The 14,063-nt window shown below is 43.2% G+C and overlaps 2 long non-coding RNA genes across 2 annotated transcripts in view; one reads left to right on the top strand and one right to left on the bottom strand.

Moving 5' to 3' along the window:
* LOC139180601 (uncharacterized) overlaps nt 1-14,063 on the top strand; it is a 63,569-nt gene that overhangs the window by 39,489 nt on the left and 10,017 nt on the right. The gene's annotated exons all lie outside the window — the stretch shown is intronic.
* Nucleotides 10,829-13,534, bottom strand: LOC139180597 (uncharacterized). Its single transcript, XR_011564835.1, has 2 exons — nt 12,666-13,534; nt 10,829-11,047 (listed from the first exon to the last, which is right to left on the bottom strand). It is a non-coding gene; the product is annotated as an uncharacterized lncRNA (long non-coding RNA).

The raw sequence follows: 14,063 nt of genomic DNA, 5'->3' as shown, positions 1-14,063 counted from the left end.
GCAGTCACCATCCACAGTGATTTTGGAGCCCAAGAAAATAAAGTTTGTCACTCTTTCCATTGTTTCCCTATCTACTTGCCACGAAGTGATGGGACCAGATGCAATGATCTTCGTTTTCTGAATGTTGAGTTTTAAGCTAGCTTTTTCACTCTCTTCTTTCACCTTCATCCAGAGGCTATTTAGTTCCTCTTTAGTTTCTGCCATTAGGGTGGTGTCATCTGCATATCTGAGTGGGTTTTTATAATTACAATTCTGATAGTAGAGCAAAGGATGGCTTGGTGAGAGAGTAAGGTGACCAGTTAGGAGACTATGGCTATAGTCCACATACATTGACATTGACATTGAAGTCGCTCAGTCGTGTCCGACTCTTTGCGACCCCATGGACTGCAGCCTACCAGGCTCCTCCGTCCATGGAATTTTCCAGGCAAGAGTACTGGAGTGGGGTGCCATTTCCTTCTCCAGGAGATCTTACCAACCCAGGTATTGAACCCAGGTCTCCCGCATTGTAGGCAGATGCTTTATCATCTGAACCACCAGGGAAGTCACATAAGCGCCTACAAAGACCTGAAAGAGTAGGGATGGAATGAGGGAGCTCTATTGAAAAGATATGTAGGATGGAGATTGGCACCGCTTAGTAATGGACTGGCAGCGGAGGTCTCTTGTACAATGAAGAATTTGGCTTTTGTCCCTAGTTTCTTACAGGTAATCTTGAAATCTGGAATTTCCCAAGTGACAGTAGTGTCTTTATTATTCATGGTGGGGCCCTTGGACCACAATTGAGTTATGCTAATAAGGTGACTCATTGTGAGCCCCTAGAAAGTTTCAAGATAGGGACTGGCCACACCAGAAGGACCAGTCATGCAGTTTGGAGATTGAAGCTTTGAGCCAAGTGATATATGCTAGACCTCTGAACTTTGGGGAGGGGAAGAGAGATTAGAATTATTTCAATCACATGGCCAAGGAATCCAGCAACCAGTGCCTCTCTAACGAAACCCTAATACCAGTAAAAACTCTGGACACTGAGACTTTAGTGAGTTTTATGGCTAGTGATGCACATTGATGTATTGGGAGGGTGATGCATCCTGAAAACACAGAAACTTCACACTTAGGGCCTTCACCTGCGGTTCTTCTTTGTGCTGGTCCTGATTTTTATGTTCTTATCATGAACTGTAATCAGAAGCATAGCACTTTCCTGAGGGTCATTTTAGCAAATGATCAAATCTGAAAAGGTCATGGGAGACCCTCCAATTTATAGCCAGTTGGTCAGAAGTGCATATGACATCAGTCAGTTCAGTTCAGTCGCTCAATCATGTCTGACTGTTTTTGACCCCATGGACTGCAGCACGCCAGGCTTCCCTGTCCATCACCAACTCCCAGAGCTTACTCGAACTCATGTCCTTTGAGTCGGTGATGTCATCCTACCATCTTATCCTCTGTCATCCCCTTCTCCTCCTGCCTTCAGTCTTCCCAGCACCAGGGTCTATTTTAATGAGTCAGTTCTTCGCATCAGGTGGCCAAAGTATTGGAGCTTCAGCATCAGTCCTTCCAATGAATATTCAGGATTGATTTCCTTTAGGATTTGATCTCTTTTCAGTCCAAGGGACTCTCAAGAGTCTTCTCCAACACCACAGCTCAAAAACATCAATTCTTCGGTGCTCAGCTTTCTTTAGCATGTGACATAGTAACCCCTGAACATGTAGCTGAAATCTAAAGTAAGGACAGCCTTGTGGAAGAATGTGCACCTAGCCTGTTAAATGTAACTTGTCTAGCTAGTGTCAGGATTGTGTGGCAGGGTGAAAGCAAACAAGTCAAGGATGCCTTTAGTTTTTAGATTAAAGGTATAACAAACCCAATAAGAGATGCAGGTCTGAGTCAGGGCAGAGGAAGGTGAATTTGGTGTTATGCTTGTCAACTTTGAAGAGTCTGTTGTCCTCAGGGTTGATATGTCTAGAAAGCAAAGCAGTTGGGGTTCAGGAGAGAGTATGGGCTGGGGACGAAGATTTTATGGTGCTCAACTAACAGGCTGAAATAGGAATCTTTCTGCTTTATTGTCCTCTAAGGCTCCTTGTTCCTTCCATTCACTTCCCTCCCACTCTACAGTTTTCCTGTGTCTTTGTCTTTTCTACACGTCCCCCCACCCCACCACCACCACCAAGTTACTCCTTTCTCTTCATTCTCTTCCCACTCTGGCCTGAAGTGGCCCTTGGAACTGCCTTCCTGCCCAAATTTGAGCCAATAATCTGGAGAGGCTTAACAACCAGAAGGCTCTAAGCACACCCTACCCCACCGTGTGTGCAATTAATCCTCAGTGCTCACTGATTTTTATCTGTTATCTACCTACATGACTTTGCCCTTTCTACCTTTTCTTCTGCCTGGGGAGGGCACAAGTGTGATTCTTTGCAGGTAGAGTTTGTCTTATCACTTTTGCATAATATAACATGATGAAAGGTCATGTTTTTAAATGCCAAAGACATTCATTTTTCTTCCCAACAAATATTTGAACACCTAGTATGTGCTTAGTGTTAAGGATATGAAGATGGAAAGACATGATTGTTTACAGTCTGAAGGAATATGAACACTTACTTGCAAACCAAATTTTTCTCATCATGTGACTATGTGTAAATTGTAATTGAGGAGGTAACCTAATGTAAAGCCATCTTATAGTTGACAAGAGTGATAACAGTCAAGATGAGTCATAAGTCTCTTTACTGTCTCCTCAAGTATTTGTCCATAGGGACTTCCCTGGTGGTCCTCGGCTAAGACTCCACACTCCCAATGCAGGCGGCCCAGGTTTGAGCCCTGGTCAGGGAACAAGACCACGTGTCACAACTAAGAGTGCTCACGCTGCAACTAGAAGATCTTGCACACTACAACGAAGACTGAAGATCCTGTGTGCCACACATCAGATCTGCTGCAGACAAATAAAGACAAATGCTAAAAAAATGTCCGTAAGAAGAAACTGGGTTTCAGAAAATAAAATATTTCTCCATTTTTGGACTTTACATTTTGGGATTTTAAACTTTTAGATTTTTAAAACATTTTTTATATTCTTTCATTTATTATATTTCATGTACATGTATATTATTTTATATGAATATATGTTCACATTTTATGATATGTGTTTTACATAGTATATAGTATATATCAATAAACTTTTTCCAGGTGGCACAGTGGCAAAGGATCCACCTGCCAGTGCAGGAGACGAAAGAGACATGGGTTCAATCCCTGGGTCGGGAATATTCTCTGCATTAGGAAATGGCAACCCATTCCTGTAATCTTGCCTGAAAAATTCCATGAACAGAGGAGCCTGACAGGCTATAGTCCATTGGGTCCCAAAGAGTCAGACATGACTAAGTGACTCAGCATGACAAACTTTTCCTACACAGCTGTCTTTCCCCTTTCTCTGACACTCCTGTGAATATAGACATGTGGCCTAGGGAAAGAGGAAGAATTATTTGGGACAAGCTCTATGAAAGTAGAATGCAAACAGATCTATAGGAGCTGCAAATATGGTCACTTGTCACACTTGTCAAAGCACAATGCAAGGACTGTCTCTATTTCTTGCTACTCTGGACCATTCAAAATCTGACAGCATTAGTGTGACCTGGCCTATTAGAATGCAGAATCCTAGGTCCCAGCAAGACCTACTGAATTAGAATCTGCATATTTAATAAGAAACCCACATCATTTAAACTCACAATATATGCTGTTGAGAGTCCCTTGCACTGGAAGAAGATGAGCCCAGTCAATCCTAAAGGAAATCAACCCTGAAGTTCATTGAAAGAACTGATGCTGAAGCTGAAACTCCAATACTTTGGCCACTTAATGTGAAGAGCCAACTCACTGGAAAAGACTCTGATGCTGGGAAAGACTAAGGCAAAAGAAGAAGGGGACAGCAGAGGATGAGATACTTAGCTAGCCAACTCATCACTAATTCAATGGACATAAATTTGAGCAAACTCCAAGAGATAGTGAAGGACAGGGAAGCCTGGCATGCTGCAGTCCATGGGGTTGCAAAGAGTGGGACAGGAGTTAGCGATTGAACAATAGCAACAAAGTTTGAGAAGCACTATTCAGATTTCCGAACAAAGCTAGTGGAGGTGATGGAATTCCAGTTGAGCTATTCCAAATCCTGAAAGATGATGCTATTAAAGTGCTGCACTCAATATGCCAGCAAATTGGGAAAACTCAGCAGTGGCCACAGGACTGGAAAAGGTCAGTTTTCATTCCAATCCCAAAGAAAGGCAATGCCAAAGAATGCTCAAACTACCGCACAATTGCACTCATCTCACACGATAGTAAAGTAATGCTCAAAATTCTCCAAGCCAGGCTTCAGCAATATGTGAACCATGAAATTCCTCATGTTCAAGCTGGTTTTAGAAAAGGAAGAGGAACCAGAGATCAAATTGTCAACATCCTCTGGATCATGGAAAAAGCAAGAGAGTTCCAGAAAAACATCTATTTCTGCTTTATTGACTGTGCCAAAGCCTTTGACTGTGTGGATCACAATAAACTGTGGGAAATTCTGAAAGAGATGGGAATACCAGACCACCTGACCTGCCTCTTGAGAAATTTGTATGCAGGTCAGGAAGCAACAGTTAGAACTGGACATGGAACAACAGACTGGTTCCAAATAGGAAAAGGAGTATGTCAAGGCTGTATATTGTCACCCCGTTTATTTAACTTATATGCAGAGTACATCATGAGAAACGCTGGACTGGAAGAAACACAAGCTGGAATCAAGATTGCCAGGAGAAATATCAATCACCTCAGATATGCAGATGACACCACCCTTATGGCAGAAAGAGAAGAGGAACTAAAAAGCCTCTTGAGGAAAGTGAAAGTGGAGAGTGAAGAAGTTGGCTTAAAGCTCAACATTCAGAAAAAGAAGATTATGGCATCCGGTCCCATCACTTCATGGGAAATAGATGGGGAAACAGTGGAAACAGTGTCAGACTTTATTTTTTTGAGCTCCAAAATCACTGCAAATGGTGATTGCAGCCATGAAATTAAAAGACACTTACTCCTTGGAAGGAAAGTTATTACCAACCTAGATAGCATATTCAAAAGCAGAGACATTACTTTGCCAACAAAGGTCTGTCTAGTCAAGACTATGGTTTTTCCTGTGGTCATGTATGGATGTGAGAGTTGGACTGTGAAGAAGGCTGAGCGCCAAAGAATTGATGCTTTTGAACTGTGGTGTTGGAGAAGACTCTTGAGAGTCCCTTGGACTGCAAGGAGATCCAACCAGTCCATTCTGAAGGCGATCAGCCCTGGGTTTCTTTGGAAGGAATGATGCTAAAGCTGAAACTCCAGTACTTTGGCCACCTCATGTGAAGGGTTGACTCATTGGAAAAGACTCTGATGCTGGGAGGGATTGAGGGCAGGAGGAGAAGGGGACGACAGAGGGTGAGATGGCTGGATGGCATCACTGACTCGATGGACGTGAGTCTTGGTGAACTCTGGGAGTTGGTGTTGGATAGGGAGGCCTGGCGTGCTGCGATTCATGGGGTCGCAAAGAGTCGGACACGACTGAGCGACTGATCTGATCTGATTCAGATGTTCCACGTGGAATTTTGTGAAATGCTATTATTACACAAGGAGAATTGGATTTCAATCCCTCTGTAAACACTGACTGCCTGGTAAAGACTCGATGTGATGGTTGACATGTTTAATGAGCTGGTGAAAAGAACTGATCACCTTTGGCTTGAGCGCATTCTCCCACTTCGAGTATGGAGAAGACTCTTGAAAGAGGGACCTCTACTCAGCATAGTTGTGCAGAGATGGGCTTTGTATTGGTGGTGGACCTGAGCAAAATGTTGATGCATCCATTCTTGGAATGGAGGTCAGGGAGAAGTGTGGTCCCATGAGAAACAAGGCCTGTCCATCAATAACTGAGTGGCAGGACACTTTTAGAGCCCAGACTTTCCCTCCCTTCATGGTTTAAAAGGCAACTTTCCCTGGATTCAGAATTCAGACATTCCCTGTTTAGGTTTCAGCTTTTGGGGTTTTGTCTGGGATTGAGATCTGTGTCTTTAGACTTGGGGGCTAATGGTTGGGTTGTCATCTGGAACTTGATTATATTGTAATTCCTCATAGTCACCTGGGGAACTGGGTGCTCATGGAAAGTACACTGGTTAAGAAGTATGGCTGGTAGTTCCTTGCCAGGCCCCTCCCCTGTGTTAATTTCCCGTGGCTGCACTAATACACTATCACAAAGTTGAAGGCTTAAAAAAACGGTTTACTCTCTCCTAGTTCTGAAGGCCAGAAATTGGAAGTCAGTCTGTCTACAGGGTCGTGCTCTCTCTGATGGCTCCAAGAAAGAACCTTTCCCTGACCCTTCAGTTTCTGATGACTCTAGGTGTTCCTTGGCTTTTGGATGCACAGCTCCAGTCTCTTCCTCCTTCTTCAGATGGACTTCATTTCTATCTTTCTGCATCTTCTCTTCTGTCTCTTAAATTTGTCATTGGATTTAGAGCCTACTCAGATAACTCAGGATAATCTCATCCTGAGACCCTTAACTTCATTACATCTACAGAGATTCTTTTTCCAAATAAAGTTTCATTCACAGGATCTGGTTTAGAATACAGGGATATTTTTGAGGGAATCCACAAATCAATTCACTGTTGACTCTAACAAGCTGTGTGGCTCTGGACTGTTATTGTTATTTAATCACTAAGTCATGTCTAACTCTTTTGCAATCTCATAGACTACAGCCCACCAGACTCCTCTGTCCATGGAATTCTGCAGGCGAGAATATTGGAGTGGGTAGCCATTTCCTTCTCCAGAGGATCTCCGTGAACCAGAGACTGAACCCAGGTATCTTGCATTGGCAGGTAGATTCTTTACACTGCTGAGCTGCTCTGGACAGCTATCTACAAAAAAGTCAAACATCAGGTTTCTCATCTATGAAATGAGATCTGTATTAACAATAGTGTTAATATTTTCTGGTTCTTTTACTTGAGTGCTCTATTCCTAGGCAGGATAGGACAGTTAAAGGGTATATCATCAAGTGTGTGTTTTAAATAGCATCATCCTTATGGTTCTGGGCTTCCCTGATAGCTCAGTTGGTAAAGAATCTGCCTGCAATGCAGGAGACCCCAGTTCAATTCCTGGGTTGGGAAGATCCCCCTAGAGTAGGGATAGGCTACCCACTCGAGTATTCTTGGGCTTTCCTTGTAGCTCAGCTTGTAAAGAATCTGCCTGCAATGTGGGAGACCTGGGTTCCATCCCTGGGTTGGGAAGATCCCCTGGAGAAGGGAAAATCTACCCACTCCAGTATTCTGGCCTGGAGAATTCCATGGACTATACAGGCCATGGGGTTGCAAAGAGTTGGACATGACTGAGCAAGTTTCACTTCACTTCACTTACGGTTCAGTGTTTTTATATTAATTCTTTAAACAAATATTTGCCCAGGACGCAATTCCCAGAAAGGTGTTGGACTCCAGTGATAATTGAAGAAAATATAAGATTCCTGTCCTCATGGAGCTTATATTCCATGTCGGTTTACATTCTCTTTTACTGGAGAAGAGACACCATTAAGAAGTAACCAATAAATACTCAAGTTGATTAGGTGATCTATGTTCCATGAAAGGAATTAGGTTGACAGGCTGACTGGGAAGACTTCTCCAAAGAAAGGACATTCAAGCTGAGATATTAAAGATGAAGAAAAGTCAAGAATAAGATGGTTCAAGAAGCTGAAAGGAGGCCCATATGACTGGAGTAGATGTGTGAAGCCTCCACGTGAAAAGTGATCTATGGAGAGCAAAGCTGACAGCACAGATGACAAGGCTCGAAGGGTTTTGATGGGCGCGATGTCAGTAGTGTGCTGTGAGTACCCCTGTAGCCCTGTAGTCAGGGACTGCTAGGCACAAGTCTGGTATCTGGCTCAGGGAAGATGTTGGTCTCCATAACTTGCCTAAATCCAAAGAGTTACAAAATAGAAAGGATGGGATTTGAATCCAAGAAGTCTGACTCTGGACCTGGACATCACCTCCGTGCTAGGGTGGAAGAGTGAGAGAAGTCTGTGATGATCTCCTAGGACTCAGCTTAACTAACTGGGATAGATGAGGCCATCAACACAGGTAGAAAAAGCAGGTGAAAAGGCAGGACTTTTGTTTTAGGGTTGATGTGGTTGCTGCTGCTGCTAAGTCGCTTCAGTTGTGTCCGACTCTGTACAACCCCATAGACGGCAGCCCACCAGGCTCCTCCGTCCCTGGGATTCTCCAGGCAAGAGTACTGGAGTGGGTTGCCATTTCCTTCTCCAGTGCATGAAAGTGAAAGTGAAGTGATTGATGTGGTTAGTGCTAAGTTATTTTTACTCCTATGTTAAAACTCCCAGTTTATCTCTAAGGGAATGTAAAAAAATTTCTTCTTTTCTAATTTCCTACCTTCTTTATTATACTTTGTAGTAATCGTTAACTCTGATTTTTTCAAAGACAATACACCAAAGAAATCTTACAAAGAAATTGTATAAATGCTAGGTGGAGGGAAGTCCACTGGTTAGGACTCAGTGCTCTCACTGTGGTGGCCCAGACTCAACCCTGGTTGGGGAACTAAGATCCTACAAGTTGCGTGATGTGACAAAGGAAAAAAAGAAAAAAAAAAAAAAATAGATGGAACACATCTAAAATAGATCGAAAGTCAGAAATGAAGCTTCATAGCTTTGTCTGATCTGTTTGGCCACCTTCTGTCCTTAGCAATTGGAGTTGATGGCTTGTGGTGGGGCAGGGGGCACGGGGTATACAATCTAGGACTACTGGGAGTTCAGACTCCATGTGTCCGATGCAAGCTAATTGGCAAGTGCCCAGGTGTTTCATGTCCTGAGTTTTTTAGGTTCCTGGCAGCCGCACCTATGATTTGGCATAAACCCTGCTCCCTTTCTCCTGACCCACATCGGTCTTGTAGTCATTGGGTGCTCCAGGAGTATCACAAAAGTTAACCAAGAACTTCTTCAAATAGCTTCTTCATCTGTAGCTAATGGTGAGCAGCTTTTGAACAACGCTGCTTATTCAAATCTTCTTATTCAAAGAATCGAAAGCAAAAGAGCTGCCCACCCAAAATCAGTCTCCCTGGACAGCAGGTGCCACTTAAGATATCACATTTTTCTTGTTGGTTCTCTTCCCTTATGTCCCTCATCCTGAACAAAGGCTGCTTTTGCCCCTTAGGCCCAGGCTGTTTGTTTTTTGTATTCAAGGCCTGGTTTCTGAAAATATCAGAGGCTTGACTCACAAAAGAGAGACAGTTTTAGAATCTTTTATGATCATTCTCCAGTCCAAAAAACTGGGTTTCTAAGACACAGAAACTGAGGACCAGCAAGAGTTTTCTTTTGTATCTTCTTCTCTGACTCTCTCCCAGGGTTGCTTGGACTCATCAGTCTCAGATAGCATATTTGTGTCATCCAAATAAAGTCACAGACATAGAAAATAATACTATAATCACCAAAGGGGAAGGGCTAAATTAGGAGTCTGGGATTAACAGGTATCAGTTCAGTTCAGTTCAGTTCAGTCACTCAGTCATGTCCAACTCTTTGTGACCCCATGAATCGCAGCACGCCAGGCCTCCCTGTCCATCATACACTACTCTACATAAAATAGATAAACAGCAAGGGTCTACTGTATAGCACTGGGAACTCTATTCAATATCTTTTAATAACCTATAACTCTTTCTCCCCTCTCCAAAATCTCCTGGCTCATCTTGACCATTTTTTTTACTGTCTTTTCTCCCACACTCTGTTCATTCCACGTGAACCCACCAAGCCAGGCCAGGGTTCTCTAGGTTCTGCCCTCACTCAGAGTCGCTGTCATGTCTGACTCTTTGCAATCCCATGGAGTGTAGCCTTCCAGGCTCCTCTTTCCATGGAATTCTCCAGGCAAGAATACTGGAGTGAATTGCCATTTCTTTCTCCAGAAGATCTTCCTGACCCAGGAATCGAACCTGAGTCTCCTGCATTGCAGGCAGATTCTTTGAGCCACCAGGGAATGCCTCACTCATTACCTTGTTTTATAGCACAAGTTGCAGACACTGAGCTGGATGTTCAGAATTTGGTATAGATTGAAAGAGAAAGAGGTTAAGGGGTGCTCATACCACTGATATATTCTACATAACACACTGATTTGTTGCCTTTCAAACTAAAAGAAACTGAGGCTCGGATACGGTGGAGAGGAAGGGAGCAGACCCAGAGCCAGTCAATGACAGCAGATTTCTCTGGCACCTCAGGCTTCATCTTCCCCGCAACCTGGACAGGATGTCTTCCAGGCCTCCTGAGTTGTCCAACCCTGCTGTCTCTGTCTTGGATACACAGCTTATAATCTTTCGTGGTTCTCATGAGCTTGCAGATAGTAATGACTGGTCTAGGTGCTGATAGAGACACACACAAACATCTTGTGGCCTTGAGACTGGCTGCTTCTTTCATGTCTCAGTCACAATAGCATGAAAAATCCTCCATGGATATAAATCCTCAATTGGAGTGAAAAGCTGAAGTTGGCAGCCAATATGTAGCATCAGGTGTTTCTACCTCCAAAATATTTGGCCTGTCACCCATGGCTTATAGGTGAACACAATCCCCATCTCCTGCCCTCCAAACATCTCTAGGTTTACATGTCACCGAGAAAGAGACTAGTTTCTTGGCAAGTCCCTTTCAGAAGTTTTCAAACCTCTGTTTTAGCATATGGCTATGAGGAAAGCCTCAAGGTGACCGAGATCATCTGTCCTGGCTGAGCTGTGACCTGGATATGTAAAGGTCTGGGCATATTCAACCAGCATGAGAGTAACTGCTTTCCAGCCCTTCTGCATTCAGAGCTTTCAGAATATCATGAGCTCACTCTGGTTTAGTTCAACTAACATTGGTAAATTTATTGTGTACCACATACCAGGATGATTTGAAGGAGACAGGAAAAGCATACTTTCAAAAAACTTGCATTTCAGTGGGTGGACAGGCATAAAAAGGAATCATTTTGAATTCACGTTGATTGCAGTAACAGGATGAACACTGCCAGAGAAGCTTGGATCTGGGGCTCTTAGCTCAGCCTGATGAGAGCAGGGATTCCTAGAGGATGTGACAACCAAAATGAATCTTAAAATGTGTGTAAGGTGCCCAAGGAGGAGGAAGAAGGCATTCTATAATACAGATGCAAAGCAACGCAGTATATTTGAGTCCTACAAATTATTCTGCATGTGAGAGCACAGCAAAGAAGAAGAAAAAAGAGAAGTCTAAGTAGAAACTGGCAGTGAAGCTGCAATGGCAGGAAGAGGTTGGATCACAGAGCCTTGTGTACTTTCTAAGACACTTGACCTTATGCCAAGAAGACTGTGGAGAGCCAGAAAAGTTTTCAGCAGGGAGTGACAAAGTCAGACTTTGATCTTGCCAGGGATCTTGGTTTTAACTGAACTATTTATTTTAGTTTTTGGATTAGGAAATATTTGCATATCTGGACTTTTGTAACCGAGGGTCATCATCAAGGTGTAACATGGCTTGTGTGAGAGTGTTTGGGCTCTCCCTCTCAGATGAACTTTGCTGGCTGATTTATTTTTTGCCCTGGATCCAGGGGCTCTGGTCCCGCCAGTCACTGGCACACAGCCCAGTGCCCAGCACCCTACCCTCCCAGCACTGCCTGGTGTCAGGCTGCCTTCCACTACAAGCCAGACTTGACTAGCTCCTTTTTATCCCTTACAGTTCCGACAGTGAGAGTCTTTGGGTAGACTTTTTTCTTTCTTATACTCTGAGGAGCATTTGGCAGCTTTATATATATAAAACAAACCCAGGTCTCCTTAAGTCAAGAATTTAAAACACTTTTTTTTGTTTGTTTCAAATTTCCTTGAGAGAAAAACTTGTGTTTCTTGGAATGAGAGATACATTTGCTGTGATGAAGAGCTATTTGCCAGCTATTGAAGATTTTTCCTTCGGAAGCACTGAAAGTAGACACAAGAGCCCTCAAACACCGAGAGAAGAGGTTTCCTTTTGAAAATGCCCATGGTCTGCTCTGAGTGGTGAGATTTTGGATCACTGTGAAAATCTACCTTTGTTTAATGGACTTATTTAAATCTGAAGAATCTCTATGGGTGCACTCCAAGTTCTCCTCATGGGGAGATCTTGGACATGGCATTCACTTTTCTTGAGGCAACATCTCTCAATAAATGTATTTTCCCCCTCAAGAACCTGCTGCTTTAAATCTGTTAACACTTGGTTCAGTATTCTGTTTCAATTTCTGTATCAAATGCTGGAATGGAAAAGAAATGCAAATCTATGGTCAGATGGGTGTGAGATATTGGTGGCTTCGAAGCAATAAATTTTTTGAAAAGATATATTTAAAGTTACATAATATAAAGTAAAAGTTGTTTGTGTAGATAACATACTTCAATAAATTTTCTATAGTTGTACAAATATCAACAAATGTCTTAGCAGCCTTAGAGGTCTAGAGAGGCACAACCCTGTTTACCTGTACCCAGAATGAGTAGAATTCCAATGAGGGCTCTGAGGGACAAATGTGAGAGAATGTGTGTGAGAACACAGCCGTGCTCTGAGGTGGAGGTGCTTGGTGCTGATTCTGCCCACGTGTGCCGCCCCCCCACGGGGAAGGGAAGCTCAGAGGTGCTGGGCATCTTGAGAACAGGAAACGGAAGGGGAAGTGGGACCAGAAAAGAGTGTGTGGTCTGCGAACACTTACCTTTATGCATAAATTGTGGCGCGGTGAGCTTCAGGGATTCTCAGTAATCCAGTTAGTTCTTTCCTGCTGGTACAGAAAAGAATGAAAGTGCATAGAGAGACTCGAATTCCCCAGCTCTGCGGAACTTGGAGAGGAAAGAAGGCATTTTGCCCAACATCAAGTATTTCTCTTGAAACTAGCTAGAATTTCTGACAACAAAGGAGAAGGTGAATGATTAGGGGGACAACACGGGAAGCAGGAAAGAATAAAGAGGGAATATTAGACTAACTCAGGACAGAGAGGAAACGTCTTCACTAAGGCAGTGACCCAGAGACAGATTTCTGAATTTAGAATGAGTAGAGGGTAACCAAGGAGATACACCGGTATGTGGAAGGCTCTGACAGGATTTTCACTGAATTGCAAACAGCCTCCCTACTGCCCTGCATACGATGTTATGCCTGAGGGGTTTTCAAGGCTCCATGACTATAGAAGAAATTTTCAGGATGCAGCAGTGCATGCCTGTCATTCTGGTGTCCCATCTGCCCCACATCCCTTTTCCCACTTCTGTTAATAACACTGTCTTCTTTCCTTTGGAGAAATATTCTTATCCCATGATCCAGTCCGTCACCAAATCTCAACTTTCTAGTCAAAAATGGACTTGCCATCTCTCTGGAATGGACTTGCCATCTGTCTGGCCGCAAGGATGAGCTCAAACATGGGCACATGACTCAAGATGGTTTAGTCAAGCCTTTCCCCAGGATCATTCCCATGAGGAAGGCCCTTCATCTCTCTGGGGCCACATGAGGTGAAAAATTGTAACTCTTGAATTGCTTTTGGATATATTCCTGCCTTGTAGAGAAGTCTGTCCTCAATGGGAAAAATATAGACATAAAAAGCCAAATAGATGTGAGTGATAGATGGAGAGAGAATCTGAATACATCACAATGCAGATTTACCCACAGTTCCTACAGCTGTTCTTCCATCCCGTGATCTATCCCAGGGTCTTTCTGATAAACAGCCTCCCTCTCTTCCTTTTTTTACCTTAAGCTAGTCTGAGATGGCTTTCTGTTATTTTCCACCAGAAGATTTTTTACTAATACCTCTGCAAAAGGAAAGTAACTTCAACTAGAACTTCAGTGGCTGTCTCCCTGGCATGATGGAATAAGAAAGGCCAGTTGCCTGGACCATAGAGGTTATGGGGGAGAAGGGGTGGCAGTAATGTCCATTATAAATGGATTCATTCAGTTGAACAAAGGGCTTTTATAAAAACAGTGCTAAATAGAAGTTGGCATCTCTCTCTCTCTCTTTCTGGTTTTGGTCTACTGGAGACTGAATATCTCATGAAAAACCAAAACAAGCCAAGAAAACATTAGTGCTAGGCTGCTTCACAAGATACATATACAAATACAAATACAAAAT

The sequence above is a fragment of the Bos indicus genome, chromosome 3, assembly GCF_029378745.1.
Source record: "Bos indicus isolate NIAB-ARS_2022 breed Sahiwal x Tharparkar chromosome 3, NIAB-ARS_B.indTharparkar_mat_pri_1.0, whole genome shotgun sequence".
NCBI classification, from domain to species: domain Eukaryota; kingdom Metazoa; phylum Chordata; class Mammalia; order Artiodactyla; family Bovidae; genus Bos; species Bos indicus.
Note: the sequence above shows the minus strand (reverse complement) of the source record. Positions and strands in the feature narration are given on the sequence as shown.